Source organism: Nannobrachium achirus (assembly GCF_963921795.1).
Source record: "Nannobrachium achirus genome assembly, chromosome: 23".
NCBI classification, from domain to species: domain Eukaryota; kingdom Metazoa; phylum Chordata; class Actinopteri; order Myctophiformes; family Myctophidae; genus Nannobrachium; species Nannobrachium achirus.
The window spans coordinates 21,307,134-21,325,063 of NC_137830.1; positions in this window are offsets into that span (position 1 = coordinate 21,307,134).

The following is a 17,930-nucleotide window of genomic DNA, read 5'->3' on the forward strand; positions in this document are numbered from 1 at the left end:
CTCGAGATACGTGGATTACCTACATACATACACACTCACAGAGATTTTTTGTTGACTCATGTGGCGTACGTGATGTCAGAGCCTTTTATGAAGTGATGTCACAATGAGTCAGAGCTTTCGCCGATTTCCTCAGAAACAGCCTGATGTCAACAATCAACCCCGCATAAGGAGATTCCGAACGTTTCGCGCCGGTTTGGGAAAACCGCGCGTCGGGTCGGGTCGAGACCCGGCACTGCACTCCGTGCCGTGGCCATATATGGGGGCATTCATTTTATGCCCATATATGGAGAACGCGCGTGCCCGTGGGACGGAACGCGCGTGCCCGTGGGACGAACGGTTCTCGGAGATCTCTGAATCTGTCTGTCTGTGTCCCTTTATCCATTTTATGCCCATATATGGGGGCATTCATTTTATGCCCATATATGGAGAACGCGCGTGCCCGTGGGACGGAACGCGCGTGCCCGTGGGACGAACGGTTCTCATATGGGGGCATTCATTTTATGCCCATATGGAGAACGCGCGTGCCCGTGGGACGAACGGTTAGAACGCGCGTGCCCGTGGGACGAACGGTTCTCGAGATACGTGGATTACCTACATACATACACACTCACAGAGATTTTTTGTTGACTCATGTGGCGTACGTGATGTCAGAGCCTTTTATGAAGTGATGTCACAATGAGTCAGAGCTTTCGCCGATTTCCTCAGAAACAGCCTGATGTCAACAATCAACCCCGCATAAGGAGATTCCGAACGTTTCGCGCCGGTTTGGGAAAACCGCGCGTCGGGTCGGGTCGAGACCCGGCACTGCACTCCGTGCCGCGGCGGGGAACGCGCGTGCCGAATCTGAAGCCGGTGGGACGAACGGTTCTCGAGATACGCGGATTACAAACACACACACACACACGCAGAGACTTCTCGCATTTATAGATAGATGATAGCACCATCTAGGGTGACAGGACATAGAAAAAGGGGTCGGGCTCGCTCATCATGCAGGTAAAGCAAATAGAGTCCGCACACTGAAAAAAGACGTACTCCCAGTCAGTCATGTTTATTATAATGATCATAATGCAACCCTGCAAAGTTCTTGAGCTACATTCGACCCTTGGCATTGCGACCGGCAAGCCTTCAAACAGATGGTTCTGTTTGAAATTGACGCATCAGTGGTCCAACGAGTAAGGGGCGCACCGCAGAGAGCATACTGTATGTCCACAAGGCCAGGTGGCCTATCCCAGGGTTGTGTAAGCGGTTAGAATGTGACATTGCAGGAATGATGTGTGGTATTGTGTCAACTGTACTAGGCATGATGTATATGTATTGATGGTGTTTTTAGATTAGGATTGTAGTAGCCTATTGGAGTGTAAAGCTGTCGGTCAATGATTGCGACCGAAGGTCGCATATACTCTGAAGAACCGTGTCGCTTGAGTGTCCTTCCGTATCCTCTGTGATGTCAGTGTGATGTCACTTCCTGTACAGGGCGGCTACACAAAATGTGGATAACACTATATATGGAGATAGTCCAGTCCATCTGGAACACAGGGTAGTGTTCCAAACATCTAGGCTGATAATCCAGCTTTTGCAGCGTCACAGGTTCAAGTCCTGATTTGCGACCTCAAGTCCCCATCTCTTCCTGTACGGGGCGGCTAAACAAGACTAAGAAAGACCAAAAAAAAAGAGAAGGATACACAAGACTAAGAAAGACAAAAAAAGAGAAGAATAAAAAAGAAAAAAAGAAGGAGGATGATAAAGATACCAAAAGGAGAGAGAAGAATGGGTGGATGAGGTACAATGTGCGGTATCCTCCTCCGATCTGATACGGGCGGCTGGACTTAGATCACCTATGAAAGGATGTCCATGAAAGAATGTCCATCCACCTGGAGAAAAGAAAATGTAACAAGGAGGTGGCAACGGGCGGCCAGATAAAGTTATTAGGCCTGGATCCAACTTTAAGTCGATGTATCAAACCGGTACTCGAAACGTACTTAGAATTTAACATATTTTCTAAAGTAAATATGGGGGCGGCTGTGTTAAGAACGTTTCGTTGTCAAGCTCAACGTTGGGCATTTGGACCTATACATGGAGAAATGGAGCGAATCTGTTTGGCTTAAACATGGAGATGTGGATAACACTATATATGGAGATAGTCTAGTCCAATATGTCATATGGGACTACCGTCATAGACAGTAGCCATTGTTAATCCGGAGTCAATGGCTGACTGTCTGTACAGGAAGTGATGTCACATGACATACTTTTTATGCCCATATATGAGTCCTAACATGGAGATGTGGATAACACTATATATGGAGATAGTCTAGTCCAATATGTCATATGGAACTACCGTCATAGACAGTAGCCATTGTTAGGTCGGAGTCAATGGCTGTCTTTCTGACTGTCTGTACAGGAAGTGATGTCACATGACATACCTTTTATGCCCATATATGAGTCCTTCTGTACCACATCTCCATGTTTAGGCAAACTCCACACAGAAAGGCCCTATCGCCAACCCAACCTAGGGTGTGAGCGATAGGGCCTTTCTGTGTGGAGTTTGCATGTTCTCCCCGTGTCTCCTAGGGTTGATACCCTCACAAAAACATGAACAAACTCCCCCCAGAATGACAACAACTAGAATCGTCAGAGAAACGCTGTGGTTGGCCAGATGGTCAAGAATTGGCGCGACATGTCACCATGAGGTCGAATTCCACCCTCAGGTGTCTTACTAGTAGTGGTGGAATATAGCAATAGCAACTGTAATAAAGAGAGGCCATCTGTTACCCTAACAACCCTTATTGACTATTTGCACAGCACGGACACTGTACCTGTTTGCACAGCGCATTGGCACTTAATTGTAAATGCAACGTAGAGTGTAATGTTTGGTGACGTAGAGAAGTGCAATAGTATGTTGTTTTATTGTTGAGTTTGATTGAATGCGATAAGTATTCATTATTGTTGTAGTTTGTAATAGTTCTGTAATATGTGTTTCATTCATTAAAAGCAAAACTCAGTTAAGACAACAGCAGTTATTACAAAAAGGAGTAGGCCTATATGACAAAACCATAGAGTTGTTTCTGTTCAGTCTCTGGTTCCGCTGGATTCTCACTCCACTGCAGCTGTGCAGCATATTTACATAAAAACTAGAGGACGGACGCCCCTGCCCCTACCTATTCATTTCAATGAAGCTGCATGCTCACCTAGTGCATGAAGCACCCTGACTTTTTTTCATCCACGGCACCCCTGAATTACTTTGTTACTTTACAGCAGCTTACGCCATATTACTATACGTAAATATGTAAATCTTTCCCCCTAAGAGACAGCATGTCAAGAGGAAAACTTGTGCTTGCAGATCTGCTATTTTTGGTAGGAGGTTTGGTGGTCCGTCATATTAAGTACAGAGGGTGTATGTGGTTAAACTTAAGTAATATTGATCAATTTCAAAGTATTCCGCGGTACCCCTGGTCTTGCGTCCTTTTTGCACCCACTTTGAGAAACCCTGATCTAAGCATTATCAGTTACATGATGCGACGTACAGTATTCCCAGTGATGGGATTGTTGATGCGACTGTACACTTCTACATGTTGCAGTAGTGGGACATTCCTGCTAATGTCCTCACTGTCTTACTCTTCTCCCTGCTGGGGTTACAATCACTCACTTGGTCTTCCTGGTAGATTTCAGCCCTCAGTGGTCCTGTTGTCCTGGAACGGTGGTGATGTATGCGTGTGGCCTTGGCAGCCGCCGGATGAAGCGTGACGGATGTTTGACTGGCTCCTCTACTCTCTTCTGATTAATCGGTGTTTAATCAGTGTTTAGCCACTAACAGCTGTGGACATCTCGCCTCTCATTTATTCAGCACAGACACCACCAGTCATGCCCTCACTTAACTTTCTGTCTCCTCCTGTCGTCTACTCGGTCGCCTCCTTTCTTCTGCTCTCCTATCGGCCCGTTTTGTCTCTTGCTTTCACATGGCAACACAGGGCGAGCGCTCCCTTTTCCTAATCTCTCTCGGATCTTTATCGGTGGTGGAAGAAGTACTTTCGGTAAATGTTCAAAAAGTTTTGGCATAAAAGATATTGATTGATTGAAGAATTTATTAGAAGTTTGCAATAGAAAAAAGTACAGTTTCATGACAGTACAAATCACTGGTACAAGGTCAACTAATAGGAGATCCTAGAAAGCCGAGGCTTATTTCCACAGGAACCACACTTTAAGTATCTCATATAACATTGAAAGACAGACGGATAGAACATAGTACTTTATCTATAGGATAATATCAGTTTCAAAAGCATGACATCAAATACAAAGGCAGAAAAAAGCATGGGGGCTTAGTCTATTTACAAGTCACGGGTAGCAGCTGTCTATACATAATATACGGTACCAAAATAAAAGTACTCACATATTTCACATCAAGAAATGAAACATAGCGTTTATGCAGGACACGTGAGTCTTGCCCGCCTCAGCTGTAATCAGCTGTCAGTCAGATCCTTTTCCTATTCCTCATTCACAGATCTGCTGATCATTACATCACACTGTCATAATCCAATCAGAGCTCTCACTCAGTAAGCGAGGCTCCTCTAAATACGGCTTGCATTCACCATAGCTCTGCTTGTCTTTGATCCGAAGCCAGATCTGCTGCTACTCAGCTGCCTCCTCCACCTATTGATCAGAGTCTGGCATAGGCTCAAATACTTGTGATCTTATGTCTGCTGATTCAAGCCAATATGTCAATGTATTGCTATTGTATCAATATTTTATCCCTATGGGTGGATAAAATAGTACATATCCGAGCACAGAGCCCTTTAACGCCATATTTACTGTATTCCATTTGTTGCAATAAATGGTTAAATTTACTTTTACGTGAATGTTCCTGACTAAAATGTAAAGTAGCCTACCTGAATATAAATGTATTCAGTAACTTTCCACCCCGGCGGCGGATGCTTCACATTCATACCATCACATGCATTCCCTCTTGGGGAAGGGTCCAGTCCCAAAGCCTAGATAGACTTAAGTTATGTTATTATCTATTATCTGCCGTGAACCCTGACACTAAAATCTGGACGATAACACGCTCAAAACTGTTCAGCGACTTCTGCCATCAGACAGCATTGATGAAAACATGAAGAAAAGTGTTTTCTCACAAAGTTGTGTGGAAAAAAAAGAACTTTGCCTGAAGCATTACATATTATTTCTCCTCCGTTGCACAACGTTATTAAACTAATTGTGTATGGGGGTGTGCATCCGTGGTCTCTGAAATAGTGTGCATGTGCAAACTGCTGACTAGTGCCAAAACAGCACTTCCAGTTCTTCCTGAGAGCCATTGCATCAGGGGGTCAAGTTCACCCCCAGCCCATCCTCAAGCTGCTGTTCCTCCTTTGTGATATTGATAAAAAACTAAACACACAACCTGCGTGAAACTATGCTGCCTTTTGAAGAAAACCTCTTTATAACAGGCTTTGAAACAGTCAAGATGAAAAACACACGTATATAGCACATACCACAAATGTTCTTTTTTTTGTTTTGTTTTGTTTTGCCTACAGCATGCAGGTTCCCATCGGAGCTCTTTCGAGATAGATTGCCCAATCCGCCCGCCCGCCCGCCCACCAACTGTCTCGAGATTGCAGCTAAAAAGCAGCAAAACTCAAGGAGCGATACAATATTCCGCTTGGGCTGTTTACACTCGCGTCCGATCAGATACCCAGCTTTAACCCGGTCACAGCTGCCGTGGCTGCTTTCTCTGCGTTTATTTCTTTTTCCTTTCTTTTTTTTTTTTTCATGTTTCTTTGCCCTCCGGTGAGCCGAGCTCAACAGGGACGTGGGGCGGGCGGGTGGGGAGGATGCTCGCTCTGGAAGGTTTCGCCCGAAGATAAATTGGGTAACCTTCTTCTGTCATTAGCCATACCTTTTTCCGCCGGTGAGCATCGAGACAGCACGGGGGAGGGAGGGAGGGGAGCGGGGGTGGTGTGGTGGTGGTGGTGGGGGAGGTGGTATTGGGGAAGGTGACGGGCGGAGGGAGGGAGGGAGGGAGATAGGGAGGGAGGAGGGTGGCCGGTGGGAGAGTTGGGAGACAGGAGTCAGCGGTAATTAGCCATGAAACAAAAGCCCAGCCTTGGCTCCCGCTACAGCCCAGAGTATTTTTTGCACACCTCGAAGCCACCTCTCTGCGGAGCGCGAGCTGAAAACTCGATAAGAGCCCCCAGCTGCTGCTGCTACCGCGAGGTGTCCAGCAGAGGTACACAGGAGACACTTACCAGCAGCACTGCCCAGGCACTGTCTGCCATCTATCAAGGCCCAGTGGTGGAAAAAGTATTCACACTTTTTACTTAAGTAAGAGCATCAATACTGCTACTGTATGTAGCAATACTCTGTTACAAGGAAGAGCCCGGAATTCAAATTTTAGTTTGAGTAAAAGCATAAAAGTATTGGTATCAAAATGTACTTACCAAAAGTAGAAAGTGCTCATTATGCAGAATGTCCTATTTCACTTTTCAGATATTTAAAAATCCTTTGAAAATTGCAGATCTACAAGCTCACAATTTGTGAGCTTGTAGATCGGCAATTTTCAAACGGCTGAACTGTATAGACTATAGGATCGAAGTGGTTAATGCTTGGTTTGTAATAATAATAAAAATCTACAAAGTAGCCAACTAAAGTTTAGAAAGAATCGTAGTGAAGTAAAAGTACAATATTTGCCTCTCAGATGTAGACGTAAAAGTACAGAAAATTGGAAATGCTCAAGTAAAGTACACATATCTCAAAATTGTACTTAAGTACTGTACTCAAGTAAACGTACTTACATTTACACCACTGATCAAGCCCCTCTACTCCCCCCTCCCTCCCTCTCTCTCTGATAGCTTCTCTGTCTGGCTGCAGCGTCATTTTTCTGTCTGGCCTCGTGTCGGACTGAAGCCCGTCTCCTCGGATGAACTGTCCTCATAAGACATAGTCGTTAGGGCCGGGCTCGGATGTTGACCTAGAATGGACGGCTTGTGAATGCTGATTACATTCTGGGCCGATAGCACACCCAGACTGGCATTCAATCGGAATACAGAACACGTTGATGACATTATATGGTGTACAGTTCCATAGACAGCATGGGCAGAGATGGGCACAAAATACAAAAGAGTTTTTGAAATACAAATTAAAAATACTATGTGAAATACTTACCAGGATACTGTCACCAGGATAGTATCTTGGTCACAGTATCCTGGTCAGTATTAGACCAAGTACTGAACACGTTTATTTATATATATATATATATATATATATATATATACTTTTTTGTAGTTTGTGCCCATGTATAATGATTGTATATCTTTTTAATGTATGTCACAGTGCAAAGAATCGATTGTATCGATACTACCTACTTGTGCATTGTATTTAGCATTTTTAAGAAGAAAAAATTAAAATGAGGGGTTTAATTACTTTCACTTTCCATATAGCTACACTGGTCTATCAATAAATGTGTGTAATCTCTGGGTTCACGTCTTTTGTCAAGGTGCAGGTTTGTCAATATACCATGTCTCCATGTATTTGGCAGATAATCACTGTGTTTACTTATTTATATCCCTAATAATACACGTTTCCCTTAAAAACCTGCACTATCCACACCTTTCACACAGATTTAATTTCTTTGCTAAATAGTTACTATATCGATTTTAAATAATTAAATCGAATCGTATCCCATCACCATGAATGAACCAATATCGTCCATGTATCGTATCGTCAGCCATGTATCGTGATATGTATCGAATCGTTATTAAAATGTATCGTTACACCTCTAATTGCAATGCTTTTAAAGATTATCTGTTTATGAATCATTGGGGTGGTGGTAATCATGGGTGTGGTCACCTCACCTGTTCCTCTCTGCAGTACTGGTGATCCTCTTGATAGATTGGGGGAAGGTACCAAGTACTGGAGAGTGGTGTTTGTTCTATGTTTAAGAGCTCTTATTTTGTCTTATGTTATATTCTCATTTTGATGTGAAGCCTGAAATGTATATTGTATTTGAAATTAGTTTAGTAAATACGCCAACTCATGGGCCGTTGTTAGCCGTAGGGTGAGTTAAAGGGGTTACCAATTACAGAACAGTTTTCTTGGTATAGTCTTGCCTAGTATAAAAGGGAGGCTGGAGAGGCAGGTATTCAGTTGGACTTGGAGCATTGACTAGTAGATAACTGCCAGGTCCCTTGTGTAGGGGTGTCGCCTGTTTAAAAAGGTTTCTTAAGTTCCTATAGTTTTCTTTAGCTGTCAAGTATTTCCTTTTCCGTATTTTTGTAAAGTCATATTTGTGGGCTCGCCTATAAGGCGAGCACACTTTAGATATTGTCATTATTGTGGGCTCGCCAGTACCTGGCGAGCACACTTTAGATATTGTCATTATTTATTTATTTATTTATCTAGTAAGTAGACGGGATTTTCGGTTCCTTTCTACTCCTACATACTTAGTGAGAAAATGAAAATAAAAACATCAATGTGTTCAGTTTACAGTGGCGAAGTGTGCTATTATTTTTTATAGCAATCGGCCAAATGGTGGCGCTGTAGGAAGCCTTCGAAAGTGCGATCTTTGAACAGGTATAGCTCATGCTGTGTTATACATACAGCCATGAAACCTGTATACACTTATGCGTCTCCTCATGCCGAACAACTTTTACCCTCTAACTTTTGACCTCTGACCTTTAGGTCTCCCACAATTCGGAATTATATGAAAAACAGTAAAAATCTATCTCCTCCTGGGATTTTCGCGTCAAGTGCACAAAACTTTTTTCACATGAACTTTGGACCAATACCTATACAGTCTATGTGGTGAGAAGTTTGTACGTTAAACCATTAATTTGTAATAATTTAATCAATATTGCGGTTTTATGCAAATTATTCTTCGGCCTCTAAATCATACATGCAAAGTTACACGTTCATGGCATTTGGCAAAGATGTGGAGGGTTAGTCAAAGTATCACTGAAACCAATTTTATTCCAATCGGCCAAAGGGGGGCGCTATACGAAGCGTCTGAAAATTCAAACTTCAAACGGGCATAAGTCATGACTCGTTTCGTTTGAAGACATGCAACTTGTTACACGCGTGCTTTGACTCAAGCGGAAGACATATGTGTCGTTGTTAAGTAAGCTCCACCCTTCAATTTTCCGCCATTTTGAGCAGTTTGTAAAACGCGTAAACCCGCTTTTATTCTGGAATTTTCGCGTCACGTGCACAAAACCTTTTTTACGTGAACTTTGGACCGATATCTAAAGATCTGTCAGATCGGATTTCTTTAACATTGAAACATGCTTTTTTAAATAATTCAAACAATATTGCATTTTTATGCAAATTATTCTTCTGCCTCTAAAACATACATGCAAAGTCACATTTTCATGACAAAATAGTGTAGAGGGTTAGTTCAAATATCACTGAAACCAATCTTACCCCAAATGGCCAAAGGGGGGCGCTATATAATTTTGAGCAGTTTGTAAAACGCTTAAACCCGTTTTTATTCTAGGATTTTTTTTGCAATTTGCATGAAACATTCTACACGCAATCTAAGGACCTTTATCTAACATGCCTATGAAGTGCACAAAAAAAAATTCTAAAATAATAATAATAAATATAGCTGCAAGCAGCGATAAAGTGGCCAAAGCCAAAAACACCTCAAATCATGAACACAGCCTGGGATGTGCGTGAAATCTTGCAAGCACATTCCCAATAGGTCAAGGAACAGATACCAACCTTCTCACATTGGCCTGTTATAGCGCCACCAGCGGGTCAACTTTTGAACAACACATTTTTGGAACAAAATGGACCAATCTTTGACGTCAGTAACGTCAAAGAGAGCACTGCCTGCGATCTTGACATTTTGTGCTTTTATAGCCATTGTTTTCTGGCTTGAAGCGAGCCCACAATTGTTTCGAAGGAACAATATTTTTCTAGTTTATCTATCAGTCAGTCAGACAGTAGACGGGAACTTCGGTTCCTTTCTACTCCTACATACTTAGTGAGAAAATGAAAATAAAAACATCAATGTGTTCAGTTTACAGTGGCGAAGTGCGCTATTATTTTTTATAGCAATCGGCCAAATGGTGGCGCTGCACGAAGCCTTCGAAAGTGCGAACTTTGAACAGGTATAGCTCATGCTGTGTTTGAGGTACAGGCATGAAACCTGTATACACGTATGCGTCTCCTCATGCCGAACAACTTTTAGCCTCTGACTTTTGACCTCTGACCTTTAGATCTCCCACAATTCGGAATTATATGAAAAACAGTAAAAATCTATCTCCTCCTGGGTTTCTTTCGATACGCGCACAAAACTTTTTTCACATGAACTTTGGACCAATACGGTCAAACTAATCTCGGCGGATTTCTTTTAAAGTGAAATATAATTTTTTAATAATTCAATCAATAGTGCGGTTTTATGCAAATTATTCTTCGGCCTCTAAATCATACATGCAAAGTTACACGTTCATGGCATTTGGCAAAGATGTGGAGGGTTAGTCAAAGTATCACTGAAACCAATTTTATTCCAATCGGCCAAAGGGGGGCGCTATACGAAGCGTCTGAAAATTCAAACTTCAAACGGGCATAAGTCATGACTCGTTTCGTTTGAAGACATGCAACTTGTTACACGCGTGCTTTGACTCAAGCGGAAGACATCTGTGTCGTTGTTAAGTAAGCTCCGCCCTTTGATTTTCCGCCATTTTGAGCAGTTTGTAAAACGCGTAAACCCGCTTTTATTCTGGAATTTTCGCGTCACGTGCACAAAACTTTTTTTACGTGAACTTTGGACCGATATCTAAAGATCTGTCAGATCGGATTTCTTTAACATTGAAACATGCTTTTTTAAATAATTCAAACAATATTGCATTTTTATGCAAATTATTCTTCTGCCTCTAAAACATACATGCAAAGTCACATTTTCATGACAAAATAGTGTAGAGGGTTAGTTCAAATATCACTGAAACCAATCTTACCCCAAATGGCCAAAGGGGGCGCTATATAATTTTGAGCAGTTTGTAAAACGCTTAAACCCGTTTTTATTCTAGGATTTTTTTTGCAATTTGCATGAAACATTCTACACGCAATCTAAGGACCTTTATCTAACATGCCTATGAAGTGCACACAAACAAATTATAAAATAATAATAATAAATATAGCTGCAAGCAGCGATAAAGTGTCCAAAGCCAAAAACACCTCAAATCATGAACACAGCCTGGGATGTGCGTGAAATCTTGCAAGCACATTCCCAATAGGTCAAGGAACAGATAACAACCTTCTCACATTGGCCTGTTATAGCGCCACCAGCGGGTCAACTTTTGCATAACACATTTTTGGAACAAAATGGACCAATCTTTGACGTCAGTAACGTCAAAGAGAGCACTGCCTGCGATCTTGACATTTTGTGCTTTTATAGCCATTGTTTTCTGGCTTGAAGCGAGCCCACAATTGTTTCGAAGGAACAATATTTTTCTAGTTTGATTTGGTATTTAAAGGCCTTTACCTATTTGCACTGAAATGTTGGTGGAAGTTGTTTTTGTCTGTCATTCAATGTTATATGAGATACTTTAATGGTTTCCTGTTGAAATAAGCTTAGTCTTTTCATGGATCTCCTTTTAGCAGACCTTGTACCAGTGAACTGTACCGTCATGAAACTGTACATTTTCCTATGCAAACTTCTAATAAAGCCTTCAATCAATCAATCAATCAAAATCAAATAAAACCCCATGTGCATCTTAGACTTTGTCAACGTTTTGGAGCCTTGGCCCTCGGGCAACGTTTACAATATGTAATATTGAGAGGATGTGGTATATCATGATTATATCATCATGGCTATGGGTGATGTTGGGGTATCCACGAAGCAGAGTGCCTGTATACAGCTGTGGTATAATTGTGCTAGTGTATTATTGTATTCATGATATGTTGCCAGCGATTAGCAAAAAGATTCACGCTCAGTTTTAGCCAAAATATTGGGGCCTATATTCTGGGACAGGCAGATTAGCGTACACTGTACACAAGTACAGTGCTTGAGTAAATGTACCTGGTTACTTTACACCACTGGTGACATCTACAGTATTTTAGTAATCTTGTTATTCCTTCTCACTTCTGTCCTTTGCCGTGTTGAACGCCACACTGACCTTTTATACGTATTTGTTTTTCTGTGTTTGAAACAACGAGTTTAAAATGGCAAGAATTAATGACTATATAATCCTAACGGGCATGTGGAGAGACTGCTGGCATCGTCAGGCTGTTAGCTGTACCCCACGAGGACTTCAATGGCCCATTTCTATCCATTACACATTATTTCCAGATGCAGGTGCACATTAAGCAAGCGCGACGCGGAGGAGGCAGGTGCTGAAAAATGCACTTAAACTCTGTGTGTGTGCGTGCGTGCGTGCGTGCGTGCGTGCGTGCGTGCGTGCGCGCGCGCATGGGTGCGTGACAGATTGTGTGTGATCACGCGTTTCCATCTGTTGTGTATGATTTCTCAGCTGCACTTGACATCTAAGTGTGTGTGTGCACATCGTGTGTGTGTGTGTGTGTGTGTGTGTGTGTGTGTGTGTGTGTGTGTGTGTGTGTGTGTGTGTGTGTGTGTGTGTGTGTGTGTGTGTGTGTGTGTGTGTGTGTGTGTGTGATGGAGGTGGGGCAGGGCTCTATTTCCACCTCAGCGGGTCCTCTGTGTCGGGGACAGGGCCTGTGTTGACAGGCCCTTCATTAGAGCCTTTGTCCTGGTAGAGCTTTGTGCATAATTAATGCTTGCCGAGATTGATTACGCGGGGCGGCATGCAAAACACTGAAGACGACCGCGCGGCAAAAACGGGAGGATTGATGCGTCGCCCGTTTTCTCCCGCGCGCCGAAACCGCCTACTGTGCACCTTTTCCGCCGCCGCTCGATCGAAACCAGCCGATTAGAAAGTCACAATATTTACGGCGCGCGGCGACTCCGTTGCAGGTGGAACTGAGTGCTGTGCTTTGATTGCTTAATTTATTTGATGCTTCTTCTTTTTTTCTTTTGTTTGGTGTCTGTTTGGTGCACGGTCGTGGACCACGAGGGTCACTGCTGCAGTTGCTCGTGAATGGTGATCTTTATTGCAATTCACACAGGTGGGGCTCTGGGTGGGCACAGGCCATAAATCAATGCCATCGTTAATGATGCTGAAAGCACTGCGGAAATTAAGCCCCGTTCTGCTGGTTTGGCATCATGTTGATCCACTCGGCGTTCGTGCTCGACTACGGGCGTAGGCGTATTCACGAGTGTATTTGAATTTTGGATTTTAATTAGTATCGGATAGCCTCTTGAGATGCAGTGTCTCATTTTCGAGAGGGGTCCATATAGACACAAATACAAAATAACACACATACATACAAACAAAAGCAACATTGTGCTGACGCAACACACATACACTGCAAATACACGTGCAACTGGCACTCTCATCCTGTCCCACCCACACCCCCAGCACTCAGCCGAAAAGAAAAATTGGATACAATGACCGGGATAATAAATCAATTAAATCAGCATAATGCAATTGAAGCTGTTTTTTTAGTATACATGTTGTTTTTAAGATGAGAAAATAATAAAGATGTACTGAAGCAGTGGAAAGCAGTACATTGATCTCAGAAAAAGAGAACATCATCCCTGTTGGACCTGGATCTTTGTTTTGGAATGGCCTAGCTGTGTCTGGCTTCTTTGGCTTGTCTGGGAACAACAACAAAGGAATGTTGCATTACATCTGAGTGGATATGAAGATCTACATGGTGCCAAAAGCTCAAACTTTAGGTTGCCTGTTGAAAGCTGTTTACATGTGGGTATCCCTTTTTCTTGAGTCTTTGTGTTTAAAATTTCCAATATGAAATAGCAACTCAATAAAGGCTTTTTAAAACGTTCTTGTCATGAGATTGCTTTGTTTTTCATAATTTCTCCCTCTCCCTCTCTCTCTCTCTCTCTCTCTCTCTCTCTCTCTCTCTCTCTCTCTCTCCCGCTCTCTGTTTGGGTTATTGTTCTTTTTTTCTAGTTTTCTAGTTCTATGAAGTTAGGCTGCAACCAAATCATCGATTCATACGGTACATGATACATTGGTGAGTTCTATATGGGCGGCACAAAACAAATCTAGAGAATTGTATACCCAATTAAGAGGCCTACAATGGGTGTCAGAGGTTTTATGACAGACAGTGTCAGCTTAGAAAATAAAAGCTATCGGAAATAAATGAAAAGTTACTCTGGAACATTTCCATATGGGGGAATTGAAAAAAGTACTTAAAGGGATATTACACTTTCAAAAAAACTTTTAGGTCTAATCAGGCTTGTATGAACACCCTGAACAGTTTTTAATTTGCTTCATTCAGTATTTAGATATTTGATGTAAATGTTACCAGCTCCAACACGCCCAGGCCCTCTCCACATACACACCCATTGTAACTTCAAACTCCATTTTAACCATGATAGATTCATTAAAAACACACATTATTTTTTCTGGTGACTCATAATACCCTCCTAATACGTGAGCAGACCGTGTTTTTTCAATAACCTTTTTCTTTTATTTTTAATAATTCTTTGGGAAAATGGAAAACATTAAATACAATAATATTTTATTGAAAATAAATGAAAAAAGTTATTGAAAAAAACACGGTCTGCTCACGTATTAGGAGGGTATTATGAGTCACCAGAAAAAATAATGTGTGTTTTTAATGAATCTATCATGGTTAAAATGGAGTTTGAAGTTACAATGGGTGTGTATGTGGAGAGGGCCTGGGCGTGTTGGAGCTGGTAACATTTACATCAAATATCTAAATACTGAATGAAGCAAATTAAAAACTGTTCAGGGTGTTCATACAAGCCTGATTAGACCTAAAAGTTTTTTTGAAAGTGTAATATCCCTTTAAGACCGAGAAGTTTAATAAATCTGCAGAGAGGTTTTAATAGAGTTCGCTTCCAAACTGTCTGGACCAGCACAATTACATTATTTTCACTCACATACAGCATAAATGAACCATTTGTCAGACCAAAGGAATTCGTTTTTTGGGAACCACAAGACAAATTACGATTAAAAGCATTGGAAATAAGAAATTGGAAAGAAATTAATTATTGATTGTTTTTTTGTTTTTTTTTTCATAGTGAGGTTAAGAAAAGCTGAGAAATTCAGTATTTATCGTTGCTGGATTTTGCATTCCTTGTCTCTGCCCGACCCCGACCATACCCGAACCCAACCCGACATTAGGGTAGGGTAGGGCCTAAAATGTATGCTCAAAATATACATTTTAATTGTTTTATTACATTTACTCTGAGATATAGAGTTATCAAATTCTTCCAAAAATCCGACCATACCTGATCCGACCAGACGTTTTCGGTCCGTGTAGGGCCTAAAATTTATGTTTACTAGGCCGGGCAGGGCCTTGGGCCGGCCCCTTTAGGGCCCAGTTAGGGCCGGGCCTTCATTCATGCCGTTTGAGAACTCTATCTTGCACACATCCCTGAAGTATCAGGGATACTAATGTACAGTGCCCTTTATGCCAGCTGGCATGTGGGGCAGCAACAAAGGATCTCCACTCCTGTCTGTTCTGGGCCAGCATAGAACCCCAGGTGTGATGCAGGGTCTCCATCTCTCCCTCCACTGTCCTACGCCAGCCTCGCCAGGTGTGCTTTGGTCGGCCTCTTTTGCGTTTGCCGTCTGGTGTCCAGTGAAGTGCAGTTTGGGTGATGTTGTCCTGCTCTCTACGGATTACATGTCCAATCCATTTCCACCGCCTTCTCATAAGGGTGGTAGCCAGCTGAAGATTGATTTGGGTAATTTGACTTTTAGACGTGTTGCCAGAGCAAACATCAGTGTGAGCTTCTATATCACAGAAGCTCCAGGCAATGTTTTAATAAAAAAACAAACTTTCTCAGAACTAATTGCAGTGCATGCCTTTTTATACAGGAGATCAAGTGGGCTCTGGTGGAATGCGATCTAATTGAAAGTGCAGGGAATGTTTGATCTTGTGCAATGTTTTCATTTAATGCAGTCCCTAGGGAGGTTAAGTGCACTATCCACTATTTCCAGTTTTTTTTTTAAGCTAGTTAATACTGTGAGGAGCTGGCATTACCTCTTCCCATCCCACTCCCTTCCCCTCCAACCCCCAAGAGACCCAAACTGCATCTTAACTCAAAACGACAAACTCATGCTGTTGAGTTCACTGTTGGTAGTCTATGTTAGCTAGTATATAGGCTATCATAGGAAAAACATTAATTACAGTACAGCCCATATTGACTTTGAGAATCACCCATAATAGGCTCTGCATGATACATAAAATAGGGCAATTTGGACAAATTATAAATGTGAAAATGTTGAAATGTAAAATAATAAATGTTTATATAATTTCCTGTCTCTGCCTTTACTGACATTGTTAAAAGTCCATGTTTGTTGGCGTGGACAGAATGGTTCACTTGACTCGCTCAACTCTGCTTTTTACAGAAACAGGAAACAAAGCAGCGCCGGTCTGTGCCAAAGCTGGAGCTGATTATACCAGCTGTCCAAGCTGTTTCCTCTGCCTCCTGTTCCACCCCTCATACTGAACAAGACATTTGTCCCAGAGAGAGAGACGCGCACGCACGCACACACACACACACACACACACACACACACACACACACACACACACACACACACACACACACACACACACACACACACACACACACACACACACACACACAATTTAGAACCATTTTAGATCTGAAGGTCCCTGGTTGTATGGAGTGTGGGCTAAATTGTAATAATAGTAATCATTATTATTGTCATTATTATAAAGATTTTCCTCACGATGCCTTTTTCACATTTTTCACATTCTGAGCAGTGCTCCTGGAAGGAGCTAAGCTCCTACATCTGGCTTTGTCCGGGCCCCAAAAAGTGTCCGGACTCTGAAGTGTCAGGCTTACATGTTGACACAAAGTTTCCTTTACGTTTGGTGAGGTTTAAGCTTGAGGATTGGTCAAGCTTCACATTACATTTTGGCCATCCAGACTATAAATATACGGGTAAGGCATACACGGGTATGGCTGCCCACAGGTAAGGACGAGTAAGGATAGGTAAGGACTATTTCATCTATATTTGGGAAAAGTTTCAGCCCAAACCGTCCGGTTATCCAGTATAGTTAATAAATATTACAAAGAAAATAGTACAAAACAGTTTAATTCATAGAAAGCCTGCTCTTTGATGAGGCATCTCTTTATGTTGTTATTTTAAACTTGTGTATGCCAAAAGCAAGTGAGGGGCTGAACACACACAACAGGTTACTCTACCCTATTGTTGCTAACACATTGCACCCATATACATACTGTGCCCGGTAGGATACACAACCAAGGCGTAAGTTAAGACCATGCGGCATGGCGCAAAGTTCCACCATTAAAACGGGGTCCACTGTGTTAATTATCTAGACTCATACTTAACACCAGTAAGACTCCCTGATCGGGAGACAAGCGGCCGTGATTTTAGGTCAAAATCTGTAGGAACAGTGTCCAAAAATGTGTTTTGATAAAGTCGGCCTCATGGTGGCGCTAGAAGAAGGCCATGTGAGAAATGAGGGGTGGAGGTTGTGAGTTGCCATCCAAGGAGTGTGTGTGCAAAGTTTGGCATGGATAGGGGCAACGTACGGTGGCGGAGATATGAGTAGGGGAAAAGTGTGACGTGATGGACAGAGTGACTGACAGACTGACAGACTGACTGACAGCCAGTGGAGGTTTTGATAGTAACTGCGACCTGACGGTCGCAATAAACTCGTACACTCGTCTTGTCAGCTCACTCAGAGGCTCTCCGGGCCTGACAACATGCCCCGCGGGGAGTGAGAGTTGGGGACGGGGAGGAAGGAGGGAGACGTTTGATTGAACTGACAGCGCATGACTAACACTCGGCATTCACATATTTGGCAAACGGTGACAGGAAGGGATTCCATCCCACAAGTTAGCACTCCTCTAATTGGACATGCATGCG